The sequence below is a fragment of the Cnephaeus nilssonii genome (assembly GCF_951640355.1).
Source record: "Cnephaeus nilssonii genome assembly, chromosome: 8".
Lineage (NCBI taxonomy): Eukaryota > Metazoa > Chordata > Mammalia > Chiroptera > Vespertilionidae > Cnephaeus > Cnephaeus nilssonii.
Window position 1 is genome coordinate 86,413,810 of NC_137079.1, and position 24,233 is coordinate 86,438,042.

At 43.7% G+C, this 24,233-nt stretch overlaps 1 pseudogene across 1 annotated transcript in view; it reads left to right on the plus strand.

The window, feature by feature from the left end:
- Window positions 1–19,807, plus strand: part of LOC307104063 (actin-like protein 9) — a 37,856-nt pseudogene extending 18,049 nt beyond the window's left edge. The window contains exon 2 of the transcript in view: window positions 18,561–19,807. The product of the transcript in view is annotated as an actin-like protein 9 (transcript). The remainder of the gene's footprint in view (window positions 1–18,560) is intronic.
- The last annotated feature ends 4,426 nt before the right edge of the window (window positions 19,808–24,233 follow it).

Consider the following 24,233-nt stretch of genomic DNA (forward strand, 5'->3'; position numbering starts at 1 on the left):
CACTGTATGAGAAATATATAAAGGGAGGGAAGCCCACCAATAACTATATCTCCATCTTTGTATACACAGAGTTTTATGCTCAAAAAGCAGTCGGGGCTAGACAAACTTCACACAGAGAGGAAACTGCAGGAGCAGGAAGATAAACATAAAAGGAAACATCTTAGAAGCATTTGGGGCAGGCAGAACAGAGGTGGAACCTGAAGTCTGTCTGCCTATCTATCTATCTATCTATCTATCTATCTATCTATCTATCTGAAGAGTGTGTGTGTGTGTGTGTGTGTGTGTGTGTGTGTGTGTGTGTGTGTAGAGGCAACTCTAATCCCCCACCCCCTGTGCCTTTCTCCAAGGATCTTCCTCACCTCTGGAGAAATCTGGAACCCTTTTGCCCTGGGGATCTGCATCTGAGGTACTGTGTCCAGGTGAAAAATACAAATTGGAAAATGTATTTGGGGATCATTCCCTCCAGCCCTAGATGCTTTGATTTCATCCACATCTGTGGATAGCAAAACTTCAGAAACCACCTTCTCTTGGGGGCAAATTTGGTCCAAGCCTGTCAACAAGCCATTTGCATGAATACCATTTGCCATGATGCAAATGAATTTCACTGGAGGATGCAATGTAAGTGGAAGGGTCAGAAAGTGCCCATGCTAGTCAAGGCTCAGCCATAAATATTCTAGTATCACACTCTCTAAAGTCTAAGATGGAGAGGAACAACCTCACGTACCCAGAGCCCTGGGCAGCCATGGATTGTTCTGTTTGAAGCCCATATAGGTTGCATACTAATCATGTGTGCAAAAATACCCACAAGACCATGTGTCCCTGCCTAAGGAAGCAATAGTCCTGCTGAATTTAGAAAATTCAAATAAGTAGCTCAAGATCAATGCAGAAATAAATTATTATTATTATTAGTAGTAGTAGTAGTAGTATTACTAGCGTTCCCATTGCAGGAAAAATCCTGCAATAGGGTTTCCTGCTGCACTCTACCCCACCCTGCCTGCTCTCCTCCCTTGTCTCCCGCCCCGCGATCTCCGCCAGCCCCCCTGCTTTTCTAACTTCTCCGCCAGCCCGCTCTCCTTCCTTCTTCCCTGGCCCCGCCTCCGCTCCTCCCTTCTCCCCCGGCCCGCCTTCTCTGCCAGCCCGCCTGCTTTTCCCTTCTCCCCCAGCCCCGCCTCCCCCGCCCCGCCTTCTCCGCCAGCCCACTCTCCTTCCTTCTCCCCTGGCCCCGCCTCCGCTCCTCCCTTCTCCCCCGGCCCCGCCTCCGCTCCTCCCTTCTCCCCTGGCCCCGCCTCCGCTCCTCCCTTCTCTCCCGGCCCCGCCCCTCCTCCCCCAGCCCTGCCTGCTCAACTTCCTTCTCCCCCGGCCCCGCCTCCACTCCTCCCTTCTCCTCCCCCCGGCTTGCTTGCTTCTCTGCAGCTTTGGTCCCTTCTGCAGCTCTTGGCTTCTTTCTACGCTGTTGTGATATGCAAATTAGCCGCCATCTTTGTTGGGGTAATTTGCATATTCGTCCTGATTGGATGGTGGGCGTGGCTTGGCTGGTGGGTGTGGCTTGGGTGTAGCGAAGGTGCGGTCAATTTGCATATTTGTCTATTATTAGATTAGATTATCATTACTAGCGTTCCCGTTGCAGGAAAAATCCTGCAATAGGGTTTCCTGCTGCACTCTACCCCGCCCCGCCTGCTCTCCTCTCTTGTCCCCCACCCCTCCTTCTCCGCCAGCCCCGCTGCTTTTCCCGCCAGCCCGCCCGCTCTCCTTCCTTCTCCCCTGGCCCCGCCTCAGCTCCTCCCTTCTCCTCCCCCCGGCTTGCTTGCTTCTCCGCAGCTTTGCTCCCTTCTGCAGCTCTTGGCTTCTTTCTACGCTGTCTTGATATGCAAATTAGCCACCATCTTTGTTGGGGTAATTTGCATACTCGTCCTGATTGGGTGGTGGGTGTGGTTTGGCTGGTGGGCGTGGCTTGGGCGTAGCAAAGGTGTGGTCAATTTGCATATTTGTCTATTATTAGGTAGGATTATCATCATTGCCATCATCATCATTATCATCAACCAGTTTATTATTTTCACTTCAGAAGCAGTGGGCATTCTTCTCTTGTTCCTAATCATAGAGGTAAGGTGTTCATCTTTTCACCATTGCAAATGATATTAGCTATTGGCTTTTCATATATGATTATTATGTTAAAGTATGTTCCCTCTATGCCTACTTTTTTGAGAGCTTTTATTATACATGGATGTTGAATTTTGTCAAATGCTTTTTCTGCATCTATTGAGATGATTATATGATTTTCATCATTCATTTGTCAATATGATGTGACACATTGATTGATCTGTGGATGTTGAACCATCCTTGCATACCCAGAATAAATCCCGTTTGATTATGGTATATGATCTTTTTAATGTATTGTTGAATTTGGTTTGCTAAAATATTCTTAAGGGTTTTGTATCTATGTTCATCAGGGATATTGGCATGTAATTTTTTTTCTTGTAGTATTCTTGTCAGGTTTTAATATCTGGGTAATGCTGGCCTTGTAAAATAAGTTTGGAAGTGTTTCTTCCTCTTCTATTCTTTGGAAGAGTTTGAGAAGGATTGGTATTATTCTTTGAATATTTGATAGAATTCACCAGTGAATCTGTCTTGTCCTGGACTTTTATTTTTTACAAGGTTTTTTAATTACCAATTTAATCTCCTTACTAGTAATTGGTTTGTTCAGATTTTCCAGTTTTTCATGATTCAGTCCTGGAAGGTTGTATGTTTCTAGGGATTTATCTATTTTTTCTAGATTGTCCCATTTGTTGGTGTATAATTGCTCATAGTATTTCTTACGATTCTTTGCATTTTTTGTGGTATCAGTTGTAACTTCTTCTGTTTCATTTCTGATTTTCAGTTCATTCTTTCTTTCTTGCTAAGCCCAGATAAAGATTTGTCCATTTTGTTTATATTTTCAAAGAACTAGTTCTTAGCTTTATAGAATTCTTCTTAGTATTTTTAGTCTCTATTTCTTTATTTTCACTCTGATCTTTGTTATTTTATTCCTTCAAATAACTTTGGGCTTTTTTTCTTCTTCTCTTGCTAGTTCTTTGAGGTGTAAAGTTAGATTGTTTATTTGCAATTTTCTTGTTTCTTGAAGTAGGCATTTATCCCTATGAACTTTTCTCTTAGAATTGCTTTTGCTGTATCCACAAGTTTTGGTATATTGTGTTCCCATTTTCATTTTTCTTGAGGAATTATATAATTGATTTTTAAATTTCTTCTTTGACCCATTGGTTCTTCAGTAGCAACTCGTTTAATCTCCACATACTTCTAAAGTTTTCAGTTTTTTTTATTGTAATTGATTTCTAGTGTCATACCATTGTGGGTGGGAAAATGCTTGATATAATCCCAATCTTCTTAAATATGTTAAGAACTGTTTTGTGGCCTAACATATACTTTATCTTGGACAATGTTCAACGTACACTTGAAAAAATATGTATTCTGGTACTTTGGATGGAATGTTCTGTATATACCTATTATCTAATGTGTTCTTTCTTTTAATTTAAATTCTTTATTGTTTAAAGTATTACGTAAGTCTTCTTTTTCCTTCCATTGACCTCTCCCCAGCCACCCCCACCCCCACCGAATGCCCTCACCCCCTCTCCTGTCTGTGTCCATTGGTTATGCTCATATGCATGCATACAAGTTTTTTGGTTGATCTCTTTCCCCCTCACCCCCTGCCTTCCGTCATAGGTTGGACAGTCTGTTCGATGCTTCCATGACTCTGGTTCTATTTTTGTTCATCAGTTTATGTTGTTCATTATATTCCACAAATGAGTGAGATCATGTGATGTTTATCTTTCTCTGACTGACGTACTTCACTTAGCATAATGCTCTCCAGCTCCATCCATGCTGTTGCAAATGGTAGGAGTTTCTTCTTTTTTACACCAGCGTAGTATTCCATTGTGTAGATGTACCACCGTTTTTTAATCCACTCGTCTGCTGATGGACACTTAGGCTGTTTCCAAATCTTAGCTATTGTAAATTGTGCTGCTATGAACATAGGGGTGCATATATACTTTTTGATTGGTGTTTCTGGTTTCTTGGGATATATCCTAGAAGTGGGATTACTGGGTCAAATGAGAGTTCCATTTTTAACTTTTTGTGGAAACTCCATATGGTTTTCCACAGTGGCTGCACCAGTCTGCTTCCCACCAGCAGTGCATGAGGGTTCCTTTTTCTACACATCCCTCGCCAGCACTTGTCATTTGTTGATCTGTTGATGATAGCCATTCTGACAGGTGTGAGATGGTACCTCATTGTCGTTTTGATTTGCATTTCTAGGATGATCAGTGACTTTGAGCATGCTTTCATATGTCTCTTGGCCTCCCTTATGTCCTCTTTCGAAAAGTGTCAATTTAGGTCCTTTGCCCATTTTTTTATTGGATTGTTTATCTTCCTTTTGTTAATTAGTATGAGTTCCCTATAAATTTTGGAGATTAAACCCTTATCAGAGATAACATTGGCAAATATGTTCTCCCATGCATTGGGCTTTCTTGTTTTGTTGATTTTTTCTTTTGCTGTGAAGAAGCTTTTTACTTTGATGAAGTCCCATTTGTTTATTTTCTCCTTAGTTTTCATTGCCCTAGGAGCTGTATTGGTAACAATATTGCTGCAACATATGTCTGCTATTTTGCTGCCTATGGCTTCTTCTAAGATTTTTATGGTTTCCTGTCTTACATTTAAGTCCTTTAACCATTTTGAGTTTATTTTTGTGTATGGTGTAACTTGGTGGCCTAGTTTCATTTTTTTGCATGTATCTGTCCAATTTTCCCAACACTATTTATTGAAAAGACTGTCTTGACTCCATTGTATGCTTTTGCCTACTTTGTCAAATATTAATTGAATATAATGGCTTGGGCCGATTTCTGAGTTCTCTGTTCTGTTCCATTGATCTATATGTCTGTTCTTGTGCCAGTAGCAGGCAGTTTTGAGAACACTGGCTTTGTAGTATAGCTTTATATCTAGTATTGTGATCCCTCCAACTTTGTTCTTCTTTCTCAAGATTGCTGCAGCTATTCAGGGTCTTTTTTTATTCCAGATGAATTTTTGGAGAGTTTGTTCTAGGTCTTTGAAGTATGCCATTGGTATTTTAATGGGGATTACATTGAATCTGTGGATTGCTTTGGGTAGTATGGACATTTTAATGATATTGACTCTACCAATCCATTAACAAGGTATATTCTTCCATTTGTTTATGTAGGGAGCATATCTCTCTTTTTTTTTTTTTTTAGCATCCTGTAATTTTCTGAATATAGGTCCTTTACCTCCTTGGTTAAATTTATTCCCAGGTATCTTAATTTTTTTGTTGCAATAGTAAATGAGATTTTTTTTTTTAGTTTCTCTTTCTGTGAGTTCATTATTGGTGTATAAAAAAAGCCATAGATTTCGGGGTGTTAATTTTATATCCTGCTACATTGCCGAATTCATTTATTAATTCTGGTAGTTTTTTGATGGAGTCTTTGGGGTTTTCTATGTACAATATCATGTCATCTTTGAATAATGACAGTTTTACTTCTTTTCCAATTTGGATGCTTTTTATTTCTTCTTCTTGTCTGACCACTATGGCTAGCACTTCCAGTACTATATCAAATAGGAGTGGTGTAAGTGGGCATCCCTGTCTTATTCCCGTTCTTAGGGGAAATGGTTTTAGTTTTTGCCCATTGAGTATGATGTTGGCTGTAGGTTTGTTATATATGGCTTTTATTATGTTGAGGTATGATCCCTCAATTCCCACTTTGAGGAGAGTGTTTATCAGGAAAGGGTGTTGGAATTTGCCAAATGCCTTTTCTGCATCAATTGATATGATTATCAGATATTTGTCTCTCAATTTGTTTATGTGATATATCACATTTATTGATTTGCAGATATTGTACCAGCTTTGCAACCCTGGAATAAATGCCACTTATTCATGGTGCATAATCTTTCTAATGTAATGTTGGATCCGATTTGCTAGAATTTTGTTGAGGATCTTAGCATCTATGTTCATCAGGGATATTGGCTTGTAATTCACTTTCTTTGTAGTGTCCTTATCTGGTTTTGGGATTAGGGTAATGCTGGCTTCATAGAAAGAGCTTGGAAGTGTGCCTTCCTCTTGAATTTTATGGAATAGTCTGAGGATATGTTTTATTTATTCTTTGAATGTTTGGTAAAACTTCCCTGAGAAACCATCTGACCCTGGGCTTTTGTTTGCTGGAAGTTTTTTGATGACTGCTTCACTTTCCTCCTTAGTTATCAGCCTGTTGATATTTTTTTATTCTTCCTGGTTGAGTTTTGGAAGGTCCTATTTTTCTAGGAATATGTCCATTTAATCTAGGTTGTTTAGTTTGTTGTAATAGAGTTGTTCATAATATTTTTTACAATCTTTTGTATTTCTGTGGAGTCCGTTGTTATTTCACCTCTTTCATTTCTGATTTTGTTTACCTGGGTCCTCTCTCCTTGCTTCTTGGTGAGCCTGGCTAGAGGTTCATCAATCTTGTTTATCTTTTCAGAGAACCATCTCTTGATTTCATTGACCTTTTGAGGTTTTTTTTTAGTCTCTATGTCATTTATTTCTGCTCTGATCTTTATTATCTCCTTCCTTCTGCTCACTCTGGGCTTTTCTTGTTGTTCTCTTTCTAATTCTTTAAGTTGTAGAGTTAGATAATTTATTAACAGTTTTACTTGTGTGTTTTTGTTTGTTTGTTTGTTTGTTTGAGGTAGGCCTGTAATGCTATGATCTTCCCTCTCAAGACTGTGTCCCATGGGTTTTGGATTGTTGTGTTTTTATTGTCATTAGTTTCCAGGATGTTTTTAATTTCTTCTTTGATCTCTTTGGTAACCCAATCATTGTTTAATAGCATGCTATTCAGCATCCAAGTGTTTGAATTTTTCGGGTTGTTTTTTATTGTAGTTTATTTCTAATATTATGCCATTATGGTCTGAAAAGATGCTTGATATGATTTCAATCTTCTTGAATTTGGAGAGACTTTGCCAGGGACCCAATATGTGGTTTATCTTTCAAAATGTCCCATGTGCATTTGAGAAGAACGTATATTCTGTAGCTTTGGGGTGAAATGTTCTGAAGATGTCAATTAAATCCATCTGATCTAGTGAGTCATTTAGAATTGCTGTTTCTTTGCTCACTTTTTGTCTAGAGCAATTATCCAGTGATGTCAGTGGGGTTTTAACCCTTTGCACTCGCTTGCTTTTTTTCTCGATTCCTTTATTCTACTCGGGATTTAATTTTTTAAATACCCCAGATTTTACAAAGTGCGGCAGTAGAATAAAAAACTGGAGTTTCTTTTCATACACACTTATTTATTTGGATTTTTTTATATTTCAAATCATTGATACATTCAAAGAGTAATTTGCACTTGACATCCGAGTGCAAAAGGTTAAAGTCCCCTATTATGATCATATTGCTGTTGATGTCCACCTTGATATCTTCCAGAAGTTTTTTTATGTATTTGGGTGCTCCTGCATTGGGTGCATATATGTTTACCAGGGTTATATCCTCTTGTTGTATTGATACCTTTAGTATTATGAAGTGGCCTTCCTTATCTCTTGTTATGGCCTTCATTTGAGGTCTAATTTGTCAGATATAAGTATTGCTACCCCAGCTTTTTTTTCATTTCCATTTGCCTAAAAGATATTTTCCCATTCCTTCCCTTTCAGTCTGTGTGAGTCTCTTGTTCTGAAATGGGTCTCTTGTAGACAGCATATATATGGGTCATGTTTTATTATCCATTCAGCCACTTGATGTCTTTTGATTGAAGCATTTATCCCATTTATGTTTAAAGTTATTATTGATAGGTACTTGTTTGTAGCCATTTATATTTTTAATGCCTGTGTTCCTTCTTCACCCGCTTTTCTTCCCTTCTTTTTACAGCAGTCCCTTTAGCATTTCTTGCATTGCTGGCTTGGTAGTGATAAACTCCCTTAGCCCTTTTTTGTCTGTGAAGCTCCTAATTGCCCCTTCAATTTTGAATGATAGCCTTGCTGGATAGAGTAGTCTTGGATTTAGTTCCTTGCTTTGTATTACTTTGTATACTTCATTCCATTCCCTTCTGGCCTGATGTGTTTCTGTTGAGAAATCATTTGATAATCTAATGGGGGATCCTCTGTAGGTAACTTTCTGTCTCTCTCTTGCAGCCTTTAAGATTCTCTCTTTGCCAGTAATGTTTGCCATTGTAATTACGATGTGTCTTGCGGTGGGTCTTTTGGGGTTCATCTTGTTTGGGACTCTCTGTGCTTTGGTGACTTTTTTCTTCCCCATATCAGGGAATTTTCCTGTCATTATTTCTTCAAATAGGTTCTCTAATCCTTGCTGCTCTTCTTGTCCTTTTGGCACCCTATTATACGTATGTTACTTCATTTCATATTGTCCCAAAGCTCCCTTAGGCTCTCCTGCTGCTTTCTAATTTTGTTCTCCAATTGCTGTTCAGATTGGTCTTGTTTCTCTGCCCTATTTTCTAGCTCACTTATTCGGTCCTCCCCTTATCTTAGTTTACCATTGAGGCCTTCCATCGTGTTCTTTATTGTCGCAATATCACTTTTGATTTCTTGGTTCCTACATAGGTTGTTGATTTTCTCATCCATCTGGTTTATGAATTGTATGACCATTACTCTGAATTCTTTTTCTGACATATTGCATGCCTTCATTTCATTTAGTTCCCTTTGGGGAGGCTTTTCTTCCCTTTGGAGATTGCCTTTTTGTCTCCCCATTTCTGCTGTTGCTGAAGGGTCCAGGTACCCAGTTGTGCAGGGCCTGAGCTGTGGCAGCAGCCTTGGCGGGAGCACCACACACGTCTACAGTCAGGGAGCCTGCTCCGGTGCCCAGGATAGGTAGCTGCTGTGGTCTGGGTGGGGTCCGCACGTGTGCCAACAGTCAGGGGGCTGGCTTAGGATGCCTGGGACCTGTGCTGCCAGTCAGGTAGGTGGGAGGGGAAGACACTCCGGGACTCACAGTAGCCTAAGACTGGTATGGGTGGAGTCGGTGCCCATGAATCTGTAGCTTTGGTAGCAGGTCTTTATCCAGTTTGGCTGTAGGGTCTCGGTTTTCATCTGAAGCCAGTCTGGGTGGTGGTGAGGCTGGGCTCCTAGTCACAGGAGCTCTGTCCTTCAAGATTGCATGGTTTCTGTGCCAGTGCCAGCCGCCCAGGAGTGCCCTCAGTGGTAGTGGGGGCTCCCCTTCCAAGAGAGCCTGGTCGGCCAGCCCCCAAAAGTCTTGCAGGATCTAACTGTCTCTTGCTCTCACACACGCACCAACACACTCCCCTTTCACTCCCTCACTCTCTCACACTCTCTTCCTAACTGCCATCCTGCCAGCCACCATCTTCTCCTCCTTAATGTGTTCATTAAGACCAATGTTTTCTTACTGGTTTTCTGTCTAGATGATGTATCCATTGATGTAAGTGGGGTATTAATGTCCCATACTACTATTGCATTACTGTCTATTTCTCCCTTTGGGTCTGTTAATATGCTTTATATATTTAGATGCTCCTACTGGGTGTATAAATATTTACAAACGTTAAATCCTCTTGTTGAAGTGACCCTTTTATCATTATATAATGCCCTTATTTGTCTCTTATTACACCCTTTGCTTTAAAGTCTATTTTGTCTGATACAAGTATAGCTATTTCAGCTTTCTTTCTATTTCAGTTTTCATTTGCATGGAATATCTTTTTTCATCCCTTCACTTTAATTCTGTGTGTGTCCTTACATCTGAAGTGACTATCTTTCAGGCAGCATAAATGAGCCTTGTTATTTTGTTTGTTTATTTGTTTTTTATTCATTTAACCATGTTGTATCTCTTTATTAGAGAACTTAGACTATTTATATTTAAAGTAATTATTGATAGGCATGTACTTATTGCCATTTTGTCAACTGTTTTCTGGCTGTTGTGTAAATCTTCTGTTCCTTCCTTGTCTCTTCCTTATGGTATGATGAGTTTCTTTAATGGTATTTAGATGCCTTTCTCATTATCTTTTGTATATCTATTATAGGTTTTGCTTTTCGGGTTCCATGAGGCTTACATATAACAACTTCCTATATAATAAAAGCCTAATATGCAAATTGACCATCACTCCAACACACAAGATGGCTACCCCCATGTGGTCAAAGATGGCCACCCCCATGTAGACACAAGATGGCCACCAAAAGATGGCCAGCAGGGGAAAGCAGTTGTGGGTGATCAGGCCAGCAGGGGAGGGCAGTTGGGGCGGGGACCAGGCCAGCAGGGGAGGGCAGTTAGGGGTGACCAGGCCAACAGGGGAGAGCAGTTGGGGGCGATCAGGCCTGCAGGAGAGGACAGTTAGGGGTGACCAGGCCAGCAGGGGAGGTCAGTTAGGGGTGACCAGGCCAGCAGGGGAGGGCAGTTAGGAGCAATCGGGCTGGCAGGGGAGCAGTTAGGCTTTGATCAGGCTGGCAGGGGAATTGTTAGGGGTTGATCAGGCTGGCAGGCAGAAGCGGTTAGGGGCAATCAGGCAGGCAGGCAGGTGAGCGGTTGGGAGCCACCAGTCCTGGATTGTGAGAAAATATTATTGGAGGACTTTAAGAGAGAGATCGACAGCAATACAGTCACAGTAGGGGAACTTCAATATACCACTGACTTCACTGAATAGATCTTTCAGACCAGAAATCAATAAAGAAACAGTGACCCTAAATGACACTTGATCAGATGGATTTAATTGACATTTACAGAACATTTCACCCCAAAGTTACAGAATATAGATTCTTCTCAAGTACACATTAGACATTCGTAAAGATAGACCACATGTTAGGACACAAAATAAGTCTCTACAAGTTCAAGAAGATTGAAATAATATCAAGCATCTTGTCAGATCACAATGGCATGAAACTAGAAATCACACACTGAAACCACTCAAAAACATTCAAACACATGGAGCATGTAAATAGCATGTTATCAAACAATAAATAAGTTACCAAGGAGATCAAAGAAGAAATAAAAAACTTTCTGGAAACAAATGAAAATGAATACATAACCCCAAATCTATGGGACATAGCAAAAGCAATCCTGAGAAGGAAATTCATAGCACTATAGGCTTACCTCAAGAAATAAGACAAATATCTAATAAACTATCTAACCCCACAACTAAAAGAATTAGAAAGATAATTTCAAGAAAAGCTCAGAGTGAGTAGAAGTAAAGAAATAATAGAGATCAGAATAGAAATAAATGAAATAGGGTCTAAAACAAATAATACAAAAGATCAATGAAACCAAGAGCTGGTTCTTTGAAAAGAGAAACAAGTTTGAAAAACCTTTCACCAGACTCATCAATAAACAAAGAGAGAGGACCCAAATAAAATAAAATCAGAAACGAAAAAGGTGAAGTAACAACTTACACCACAGAAATACAAAGGATTGTAAGAAAACATTACAAACAACTATATGCCAACAAATTGTACAAACTGGGCAAATTGACAAATTTCTAGAAACATATAATCTTCCAAAACCGAATCAGGAAGAATCATAAAACCTTAATAGATCAATAAGAACTAGTGAAATTGAAATAGTAATCAAAACATTCCCAGCAAACAAAAGTCCTGGACCAGACAGCTTCACAGGAGAGTTTTATCAAGCATTCAAAGGAGAACATATACCCCTAAAGCCATTCCAAAAACATCAAGAGGAAGAAACACTTTCAAGCTCTTTTTGAGACCAGCATTATCCTAATTCCAAAACAAGCTAAAGGCACTACAAGATTGAAAATTACAGGCTAATATCCCTGATGAATATAGATGCCAAAATCCTTAATAAAATATTAACGAATTGGACCCAGCAATATAGTAAAAAGATTATTCACCATGCCAAGTGGAATTTATTCCAGGATGCAAATCTGGTACAATGTTCACAAATCAATAAAAGTGAGACATCATGTAAAGGAAATGAAAGATAAAAATCATATGATCTTATCAATAGATGCCAAAAAAGCATTTGAAAAAATCCAGCACCCATTTATGACAAAAACCTTCAGCAAAGTGGGAATAGAAGGATCATACCTCAACATAATAAAGGCTATACATGACAAATCTACAGCCAACATCATTCTCAATGGGCAAAACCTAAAAGTGTTTCCCTTAAGAACAGGAACAAGACAGGGATGTCTGCTTTTATCACTCTTAGTCAACATAGTACTGGAAGTCTTAGCCACATAAAAGCAGACAAGAAGAAAAAATAAAAGGCTTCTAAATTGGAAATTAGGAAGTGAAACTGTCATTATTTGCAGATGACATGATATTACTCATAGAAAACCCTAAGACACTACCAAAAAAACTACTAGATTTAATAAATGAATTCGGCAAATTAGCAGGATAAAAAATTAACACCTAGAAATCAATGGCGTTGTTATATACCAATAATGAACTCTCAGAAAGAGAAACTAAATATACAATCCCATTTACCATTGAAACAACAAAAAATAAGATACCTTGGAATAAATGTAACCAAGAAGGTAAAAGACCTCTACTCAGAAAACTACAGCACATTGAAAAAAGATATAGAGGAAGATACAAGCAAATGGAAGAATATAGCTTTATCATAGATTGGAGGAATTAACATCATCAAAATGTCCATACCACCCAAAGCACTCTATAGATTCAATGCAATCCCTATTAAAATACCAATGGCATAATTCACAAATATCAACAAATACTCCAAAACTTTATATGGAAGCAAAAAAAAAAAAAATAGACTGAATAGGCAGCAATCTTGAGAAAGAATAATAAAGTATGAAGAATCACAATACCAGATATCAAATTATACTACAAAGCTACTGTGCTCAAAATAGCCTGGTACTGGCACAAGAACAGGCATATAGATTAATAGAACAGAACAGAGAACCCAGAAATCTACTCAAGCCACTATGCTCAATTAATATTTGACAAAGGAGGCAAGAGCATACAATGGAGTCAAGACAGACCCTTCAATAAATGGTGTTGGAAAAATTGGACAGGTACATGCAAAAAAAATTAAACTAGAACACCAACTTACACCATCCTACATAATAAAATGGTAATATGTAAATTACCATCACTCCGCTACGCCCACGATTGGGCCAGCAGGAGGCGCAGGGGGCGGGACTCAGGGTGGCCGGGGTAGCTGATTGGGCCAGCAGGACGCTGAGCTCGCGGCGCCAGTGGCGCCGCGAGCTCAGCGTCTGTGTCATGGCTGCCCCGGAGGCTTTCGGAAGGCCTGGTGCACCGGCGGACAGACAGCCAGCCGGCTCCCCCGCGATCAAAAGCCAAAGCGGGGGAGCTGTCTGTCTGTCTGCGCCGGCGCAAGGCCTTTCGAAAGCCTCCGCCGCGCTGGAGGCTTTCGGAAGGCCTGGGGCACCGGCGGACAGACAGACAGCCAGCTCCCCCGCGATCAAAAGCCAAAGCAGGGGAGCTGTCTGTCTGTCTGCGCCGGCGCAAGGCCTTTCGAAAGCCTCCGCCGCGCCGGAGGCTTTCGGAAGGCCTGGGGCACCGGCGGACAGACAGCCAGCTGGTGCACCAGGTGCATGATTAAATCATGCACTGGGCCTCTAGTACACAATAATAAACTCAAAATGTATAAAGGACTTAAATGTAAGTTGTGAAACCATAAAAATCCTAGAAGAAACCATAGGCAACAAAATCTCAGATATCTCTCATAGCAATATGTTTGCTGATACATTTCATAGGGCAAGAGAAATGAAGGAAAAATTTAACAAATGGGACTACATCAAAATAAAAAGCTTCTACACAGCAAACGTAACCATCAACCAAATGAAAAGGGATCCCACTGTATAGGAGAACATATTTGCCAATGATACATCTGATAAGGGGTTTATTTCCAAAATATATAAAGAACTCATTCAACTTAACAAAAGGAAGATAAACAATCCAATTTAAAAAATGGTCAAAGGAACTAAACAGACCCTTCTCCAAAAAGGACATGCAGATGGCCAAGAGACATATGAAAAAATGCTCAAAGTCACTGATCATTAGAGAGATGCAAATTAAAATGACAATGAGGTATCATCTCACACCTGCCAGAATGGCTATCATCAACAAATCAACAAACAGCATGTGCTAGCAAGAATGTAGAGAAAAGGGAACCCTAGTACACTGCTGGTGGGAATGCAGACTGGTGCAGCCATTATGGAAAACAGTGTGGAGTTTCCTCAAAAAGTTAAAAATGGAACTGTCATTTGACCCAGTGATCCCACTTCTGGGAGTATATCATAAGACTCCCAAAACACCAGTCAGAAAGAATATATGCACCTCTTTGTTCATAGCAGTGCTGTTTATAATACATAAGATCTAGAAAAAGCCCATCAGTAGATGAGTGGATAAAAAAGAAGTGGTACATTTACACAATGGAATACTATCCTATCCAATAAAAGAGAAACATGCAAATTGACCATACCTCCGCTACACCCACAAGCCATGCCCACCAGCCAATCAGGAGCAAGTATGCAAATTAACCCAACCTAGATGGCGGCAGCCACGGAGCTGGAGCAAGCAGGAGGCTTGGGTTGCCCCCGGCGATGGAGGAAGCCAAGCTTCCCCCGCCCTGGCGTGCACTGGCTCCACTCAAGGCTACAAAGTTTCAATTATAGAAGATAAATAAATCCCAGATACCTGCTTCCAGCCTATGCTTGGGTCACCAGGGGGCATGGCCGGCCTGCAAACCACCACAGGCCCCTTGCCCAGGCCACCCCACACCCCAAGGGGACCTCCACCCTGATCCGGGACACCCTTCAGGGCAAACCAGCTGGCCCCCACCCATGCACCAGGCCTCTATCCTATCTAATAAAAGAGTAATATGCAAATTGACTGTCACTCCAACACAGATGGCTGCCCCCATGTGGACACAAGATGGCTGCTACAAGATGGCCAGCAGGGGAGAGCAGTTGGGAGGGACCAGGCTTGCAAGGAGGGCAGTTGGGGGTGATCAAGCCTGCAGGGAAGGGCAGTTGGGGGGGACCCAGGCCTTCAGGGGAGAGCAGCTGGGGGGACTAGGCCTGCAGGACAGGGCAGTTGGGGGGACCAGGCCTGCAGGGAAGGGCAGTTGGGGGGGGGGGGGACCAGGCCAGCAGGGGAAAGCAGTTAGGGGCAATGAGGCTGACAGGGGAGGGCAGTTAGGGGTGACCGGGTTGGCAGGGGAGGGCAGTTGTGGGAGACCAGGCCTGCAGGGAAGGGCAGTTTGGGGTGACCAGGCTGGCAGGGGAGGGCAGTTAAGGGTGACCAGGCTGGCAGGGGAGCAGTTAGGCATCAATCAGGCTGGCAGGGGAGTGGTTAGGGGGTGATCAGGCTGGCAGGCAAAAGGGGTTAGGGGCAATCAGGAAGGCAGGCAGGCAAGCAGTTGGGAGCCAGCAGTCCTGGATTGTGAGAAGGATGTCCGACTGCCCATTTAGGCCTGATCCTACTGGGATCAAGCCTAAAAGGGCAGTCAGACATCCCTCGAGGGGTCTCAGATTGGAGAGGGTGCAGGCTGGGCTAAGGGACACATACCCCCCATGCATGAATTTCATGCACCGGGCCTCTAGTGTAGCTAAAAAAAAGAAGGATCTCTTAGCCTTTGAGACAGCATGGAGGGACATGGAGATGATTATACTAAGCAAAATAAGCCAGTCAGAGAAAGACAGGTATCAGATAATCTCACTTATATGTGGAATCTAATAAACAAAGTAAATTGACAAATAAATCCAGAGACATAGAAGCATAGAACAGACTGAGGAATTCAGAGGGAAGGAGGGGGCAGGAAGAGATTAACCAAAGACCTTATATGCATATATGCATAATCCATGGGCACAGACAATAGTGTAATGAAGGCTTGAGGGATACCAGGGAGGCAGGTGGAGGAGGTCATTGGGAGAAAAAGAGGGGACATCTGTAATACTGTCAATAATAAACATAAATTAAAAAATAAAAAAGAAGAGTTATCTTTATCTCAGTGTTGGGGAAAGGTACAGAATAAAAAAAACTTGATTAATACAGCATTCCTATTCTCTAGTGTTGTTTAGACTTCATGTGAGATCACACAATATTTATGTATCTGACTTATTTTACTCACCATAAGCTCTAAAGGTGTATCCATGTTGTGGCAAATGGCAAGCTTTTCTTCTTTTACATGGCTGAATAATGTTATATTGCATACATACCATGTCATCTTTACCCATTCGTCTATTAACAGACATTGAGGTTGTTTCCATAGCTTGGCTATTGTGATGAATTCTATATGTTTGATGCTTTGACTGTGTGTGTGTAATTTTTGTAAGTCTGAATTACTTTGTAATTTAAATTTTTGAAATTAAAAAAAATTAATTTAGAAATAAAACAATTTCATCCTGTCGTTCCAGCTTTACTGGCTCTTCCCTTTCACCTCCCAGATGTCTGCGAGGCCACAGACTGTGCTGTTAAAGTTGAGCCCACCAACCTGCAGCACCAGCAGCACCTCGGAGCTTGTGAGAAATGCAGATTCTCAGGGCTCCCCCTTCCCCGGACCTGCTAGATCAGAATTTCTCGGTGGGAACAGATCCATTTGTTTTAATTAGCTTTCCTGCAGATTCTCAAACACGTTTAAGCCTGAGGACCCGCCGCTGTCCTGAGAGAACTGCCTCACACCTCAGTCTCACTGTCCATTTTTTCTGATGATCAGGAAAAATTAAGAAGGTAAGAATTTTGAAGACTCAGATCAGTGTCTCCACTTGCTGCACATTAAGATCTCCTGCGAGTTTTTAAAAATCACCCATGTTTGGTCTCCATCTGCAGAGATGCGCATTTAATTGGTCTGGGGTGCAGCCAGGACATGGAAATTTTTAAAAATTCCTCTGGTAATTCTAATTTGCAACCATAGTTGATAACTGAGCAAGAGAACAAAGGATTTGGCTAAAAGAAAGTAAAAGAAATTGGTGGTCTTGGTCACCCCCTGCTGGCAGGAGGCTAAACAACTCCTCTCCCGGTGACTTCGGAGAGGTAAAAGGAGGTGCTGCTGGCTTCCAATGACTCCATGGCACACATCTGAAGTCCAGTTGATGTCAGCACAAGAAATGCCCTTCCAAGCGAAATGCCTGATTAAGTCCCTGATTCTGTTTCAAAGACCACGCTATCTGTAATTTATGCAAGAGACCCTCAAAGAGCACTTACTATGTGCCATCCACTGACCTAAACGCTTCACCAACAACCTGTCCATCCTATTTGCTGCCCTTTGAAGTCTGCACTATTATTACTTCCATGTCGCTACTGGGAAAACTGAAGCACAGAGAGGCTAGTAATTTGCATCAGCTATTAAGTGGAGGAGCAGCCGGCTCCAGATCTCTGATTTTGAACACATGGTTGTCTTGCTGCCTCCGAGTGTGATCTCTCTGCCGCGTTATCTGCAGTATCCCAGGATCTAGAACCTATTATGTGCCAGACACAATATCCTCGTTTTACCCAAGAGAAAATGAGGCTCAGGAAGTCCTGTCCACTGTTTTGGATGGATTGTAGACCTCACAATTTCCCAGACCCACAGTCAGTCACTGTAATATTTCCGAGATCTACATTCATACCCGGCTCTTGCCTCCATTCCCACCGTGACTTTGGACAAGTTACTTCACCTCTCTAAGCCTCTATTTCCCCATCTGCATACCCATTTCTAACTCATAAAGTTGCAGTGAGACTTCCCCATTCCAAGCTGTTATCTAACATCCTCAGATTTGCCACAATGATTATTTAAAGGGAAAATGTTTATTATTGTCTATAACCAAATACTCCAGAATACTTTTTCATGAGGTCAAAGGTTCATCAGCATATGTGCTGAATGAGGTGGAGTGCTGGGGGGCACCCCTTCTGCACACAGCTGGATCACATCGGTACCAAAGGCTGGGCCATGAGAACAGCCTATTCAATTCCAGCTGAACTAAATGTGGCTGTCTAATATGCTGATGCTTAAAACTCCATTACAACCCCCAATCATTAGGATGGCTAGAGGATAAATCAGAAAGGCTTCCAGGAGAAGGAAGTATCCCACTGAGATCTGAAGAGGCAAATTGCTACTCTGAAGGAATGGGTCAGTGAGACTGTTCCAGGCAACTGGCAGAGCAGAAGAGTCGAAGAACCTAGTGCGGGGGTGTCTGACTCTCCTGGCCCCCACCCGGGCTGGCTTCTGTGTCCTCCTGGGAACCAGAAAGCCACTCTAACCGACCACCACCTGATTCATGTTCCAAGGAGGCCTGTGACCAGCTCTCAATCCCACACTATAAATAACTTCAAGACAAGGCAGCAAGAGAAGGATTCCTGGGTCTTCCTGGTCTGCAGTGGGGAACCAGGTCAGAGATCCCTGCTCTAGAGCCTTCTTTTCTCCTGCTTCTTCAAATTTGGCACTTTGGGGGTGAATACAGTATGGACGAGTACCCTGGGAGCTTTCTGAGGTAGGGAGAGGCATCACCCCTCCCCACCACCGCCATGTAAAGTCTTCTGAAGGGGACAGCAGGCAGGTTGATGCCACACACAAGCCACCTCTCCTCTCTGCCTGTGCCCGGCCCTGGCCCAGCCTCAACTATTTCTCCCCATGCCTACACACCCCAAAGGAAAGGGGTCAGCTTGCCCAGCAGCTCACCCAGCCATCTGCAGCCATAGATGCAAATGGCATCCCCTCAGAGCCCCAGTGCTCCCCAGGGGCCCCATGGCCCAGCCTGACCGCCAGCTCAAGCCTGGTGGATAAGGCCTTACAGCAGGACGCCTTCAGCATGGTGGGTGACAGGTTGCCACCAATGACCGGCACAGTGGTCATTGACAGGGGCACAGGCACCTGTATGGCAGGCTTCATGGGGCAGGCCTGGCCTACCTATGCCATGGCCACCATTAGGCTGCCAGCCCTAGAAGCCAGCCACCACAGGGCAGCCAGTGCTGGAAAAATTCATGGGCAAGGCCGCCCATGCTCTCCTGGAGCTGACTCTGGTGCAGGCGGTAAGGAAAGACATTGTGGGGAAATGGAATGAGGCCAAGCTCATCTGGTGCCACCTGCTGGACCACAACCTCCACGTGGCTACCCTGGACCACCTGCTGCTGTTCTCTCACTGCCCGTCAGCACCAACTGAGAGAGGTGGCCTTCGAGTTGCTGCGCTCACCCACCATACACATGGCTGCCCAGTTGGTGCTGTCCGTCTGTGCACACGGCAGGTCAGCAGGCTGGTAGTCAGCACAGGCCACAGGGTCACCTGCACAGTGCCTGTCTTCCAGGGCTGCCACCTGCCAAATGCCACCAAGTCTGGACCTCAAGGGCATCCACCTAAACACCTTCCTTGCTGAGATGCTGCTGGGCTCCGGCTTGCTGGGGCAGCAGGACCTGGACATTATGGGGAACATCAGGCGCCACTATTGCTATGTAGCCCCTGACTTCCGGCAGAGCGGGCCCGGACCCCGCTGGAATGCCGGCAGATCCCGAAGCTGCCAGAGGAGCAGTCGGTCACTTTGGGCAAGGAGCTGTTACAGTGCCCAGAGCTGCTGTTCAGCCTCCCGGAGATCCCAAGGTTGTTGCCCATGGGCGTTTCCACCATGGCCAAACAGTCTTCTCGAGGTGCCCACCCCCCCGTGCCCCAGGTGCAGGCGATGTGGCCCAGAACATGCTGCTCTGAAGAGGCTCCTCGCTCTTCATGGCGTTCCAGGGCCACTGCTGTGCAGTCTGCCCTCAGAGGAGCACATGGTGGTGATGGCCTAGCACACCTAGAACTTCAGTGTGGATCGGGGCTCCATACTGGCCTCGTTGCCCAACTTCCAGTTCTGCTGGGTCCTGTGGGAGCATTCGAGAAACAGGGACAGCAAATGCTGCAGATGAGGGGTGAAGATGGGAGACAGTAAAACTTCTGCTACCCAGCTGGCTCAGTCCTGCCTTCTCCCAGAGCATGGTCTAGTCCACTCCTGGACCCACACAAAGACCCCCTAACCCTGCCAAACCCATCTCCCCTGGTCTGCCCCCCATCCCCCTATGCAGTCTCAGCTTGGGGCTTCACCCCAAGACATGTCCAGATTTGGCCCCCCTAATCTTACTCCCGTGATCTGTTGCTTTTGATATAGTTCCCCAAGATTCCCCTGGGCTCTAAGGCCCCTAATTCACCCCCTTTCTATGTTCCTCAAGGATCCCCAACCCATCCCCATAATCTGTTGCTCTCCAAGGAACCTGCACAGGGTGCCCCAACCCCACTCCCAGCAGAATCTTTCCATAAGCGTTCCAGTCCCTAGGTCCACTCTCATAATTTGATCCCTATTTCTAATTCCCCAAACATACCCCCTAGATCCACTTGCTAAGGCATCCTTGGTTCTGAGCACCCCAAATCCAGCCTCTGGTTGTTTTTTCCTATTTGATTGCCCCAATTTCTCTGACACACTGATGTTCTAAGCACCTCAAGACCCCTACAAATGCCACCCCCCCAACATCCATCACAAAGCTCCAGGTTCTGTTCCACAAGGGTCCCCCCTACAATGGTTTACTAAAAGATTTTCCAAGTCCACAACCCATCCCCCAACTCCACCCTCTCCACAAAATTTGTTCTTCCAGCATGATTTGTTCCCCCAGATTCCTTTCCATCTCTGTGCTCCCACAATCCATCCTCAATTCATAGCCCCAAGGAGCACCATGTTCTGAGGCCCCAAACTCCCAGGATGGGCCTCACTGCTCTCAGCTCACACCCCTTGCCCTGCATCTGCTCTGGATATACCCCCATGTTGCCCCTTCACAGTGTACCTCCTGTCCCATGCCTCAGCCCCTCCCGAAGGCTCCAGCCCCCAGGACCATTCTGTGATGACCCCACTAATGTCCTAGGTCATTTGCTATGTCTGACCCACAAAGATAGTCTCGCAAGGTCACCCCATGATGAACCCCCAGGACACCCGAACCCACCCCAGAACCAGCCCCCAGGCTCTATCTCATTAGTTGAGTTACCAATGGGCAATGATGTTCCCCAAGGCTGCCCAGCCCACCGTGACCTGAGGCAGATACCTCAGGTGGGGGCTCCACCTAGAAACTGGCTCCCTCCCCACCAGCCCCCACACAGTCCCCAGGGGCCAATTGTCCTGGGCTGTGTTCCCCCAGCTCCCACCTTTCTGCTAGTAGTTCATGACAAGTTTACTCCAGCTCCCCAGGCCTTGCTCAGCCTGTTTCTGCCGCCCCACCCCAGGGGCTTTCTCTGGGATCTGCCCCGAGTATGCCCTATGAGGCCTCTCCTGCCCCATCCAGTCCTTGCAGAGGCCTGGAGTGGGAGTCCAACCTCTCATGACGGGAGACTGGGCATTCTCCCCACAGCTTGCCCTTGGTCTTTCTTAGCTCACCTGAGCCCCTACTGGAGGCAGGACCCTCTGCTTTCTCACCACCGTCCAGCCCAGCCCCGTAAATATCAGGACCCAGGTCAGCAGCCTGGACACACTCTCCCAGTTTATCAACAAAATAAGCACAAACTGCCAGAGCTTATTCATGTTCACACTGGGCCCTCTCCTCCCCCTAGGACAAGGAATCATTCCTTCCTTCCTTCAACCAGTCAATAATTATTGAGCATATCTCTCCCTCATTTTCTCACTCACCTGCCAGCACTGTTCATATGTAGGAATTTTCTGGAGTGGAAACATATATCTATGAAGCATTGAGCCCATGCCACCTGACCCCTCATATACCATCAGACAATGGGGTGGGTCGAGGGCCCTGGCCAAGATCTTCTGTGTTGGACCCGGCCTGGCCTCACCTCCCCACAAGGCAAGCAGCTTCAATCTGTAGAATCAGCAAGAACCCCATATTAAATGATAGTGAGGGGAAACTTCTTATTCTTCCCACTAGGAGGCAGCAAGTCCAACCTCAAGGAGCTGACCTTAGAATTCAATTTAGAACCACAATGACTGCAGCAAACCCGTCATCCCCGATCTCAGTTGAGATCCACCCCACCCCAGTCCCAGAGCACTGCCAGCCACACACACACACACACACACACACACACACACACACACACACACTGAGTCTCCAATGCCACAGGAAGTGAGGGCTGTTGGGTTGACTCTATTTTAGACCAGACCAAGGTTCCCCAGCTCCAAACCTTCCCTGGGACATAAATTTCTATGTAACCCTGCAGGCATATGCCCCCCCCATTTGCATACTCACAAGAATGGTGAGCTCACTACCTCAAGTATGTTAGAAATCGTACCTCCTCAGAGAAGTCTTAGGTAAACTTCTGCACTCCCCGCTTAGATCACTGGCAGGCACCCTGGAGTCTGCTTTTTCCATGTGGATCAAGAGCTCCATTCTGACCTCACTGTGTGCCTTCCGGTCCTGCTGGGCCTGTGGGAGCAGTAGGAGGAGCAGGGGCCCCAGATTGCATATGACAAGAGAATGGTTTGAGGAGATGTGTGTGTGCCAAGGTGACAGAGAATGGACTTTGAATTTTGTGTCAACTTGGCTAGGTGCCCAGATTTAGTCAAACATCAGTGTAGATGTTGTTGTGAAGGTACTTTTTAGATGAAATAGAACGAAGGTTGACCTCCTCCACCGGAGGGCTTCGGCCAGCAGACCACCTTTGGGCTCGAACTGCATTTCTTCCTGGGGCTCCAGCTGGCCGGATTTTCCACTTGTTTGCCTCCACAATCAGGTAGCCAATTTCTTACAATAAATCTTTCTTTCTCTACATATGCATCTTATTGCTTTTATGTCTCTGAAGAACCCTTCCTATCTCAGGACCTTTGCACCTGCTATTCCCTCTACTTAGAGTGCGCCTTTCCATCTCTCGTCTTATCAAAGCTTGCACCCTTCTCAATATGACACAAAGCTCAGCTGCCATAAAAGGAATGATTAAAACAACTGATTCCATGTAAATATATATAAAAAAAAACCTTCAAGGTAAAAATTACCCTGAACAAAGTCAAGACAAATAATAATTTTAAAAATAAAGTAAATAGTATTTCTAAAATACAAGTGACAGGGTAAACTATAGGTCATAACACAAAGTGATAGTGTTCATAATACAGAGTGGGGCAAAGTAGGTTTACAGTTGTTTGTGTGGAAAATAATACAATGATTAATAAATAATAATTCAAGAATAAACTGTTTCGTGTACTCACAACTGTAAACCTACTTTTGCAGGTTATACAGAGCTCTAGGAAACAATAAATATGAAAAATATTACAACAGTCCATGGAAAAGTTAGCAAACCTTAAGCTCATAAAGAAAAATGGTTCTTAGACACAGAAGATTCTCAACCTAATAAGGGAAATTAACATTTAAACTATACCGCGACACCATTTTTCACCCCATCAGACTGGCAAAGATCAAAAGGTTTCATTAATACCCCATGATGGTGAGGCTGTGTGGGAACTGACACGCTCTTATTTGACAACAAAGGAGGAAATTGGTGTGTCCCCTATGCAGGACAAGTTGCAATATCTACTTAAATGACAAATGCACACACCTTCTGACCCAGCTACCACACTTCCAGGAACTTCTCCTTCAGATATGATCACCCACATGAGAAATGACATAAGTGCAGTTATCCAGTGTACCCTGCAGCACACACAACAATGCTATGTGTTTCCAAAGCTGCGTGAAGATCGATCCATGCGAACTGGTTAAATACATTTCATTCAAGCATAAAGGAATACTGTAAAAAGGAACCAACAAGCGGTTTTCACTAACATGGAGTAATCCCCATGATATGTTTAAGTGAAAAAAGAAAATCCAGATGATATGTTACCATTTTATAGAAAAACAGGAATAAATGGATGTATAGATTTTAGATAGATCTCACAAGAAATCTGAGCAGTGGCTGCTTCTAGAATAGTTTTTCAAGTTTTATTTCATTATTAAGCCCTAAGGAGCAATCATTTTTAGACATTTTTCCTAATCATTCCCAATAAAATTGTACTACCACAGGTGTATGGTAAGTCTGTTTATATATTCTGTATATATTTTTGTTTTATACATAAAACCAGATTTTCGTCTACCCCCAGAAGCAATTTTCACCCACTTGGGGGTGATATCATCTCCACTGATGCTTTATCAGAGAACCAGGGGCTTGGGCATTGAGATGGGAAGAAGACTTCTCACTGCCTGCTCTTTGAACTATTAAAATTTTAAATCTTGTGAATATATTTTTATTTGTTTGTTTCTTTGTTAATCCTCACCTGAAGATGTTTTTCCATTGATTTTTAGAGAGAGTGGAAGGGAGGGAGGGAGAGGCACACAAAGAGAGAAGGAGAGAGAGAGAAACATCTATGAGAGAAAGACATAT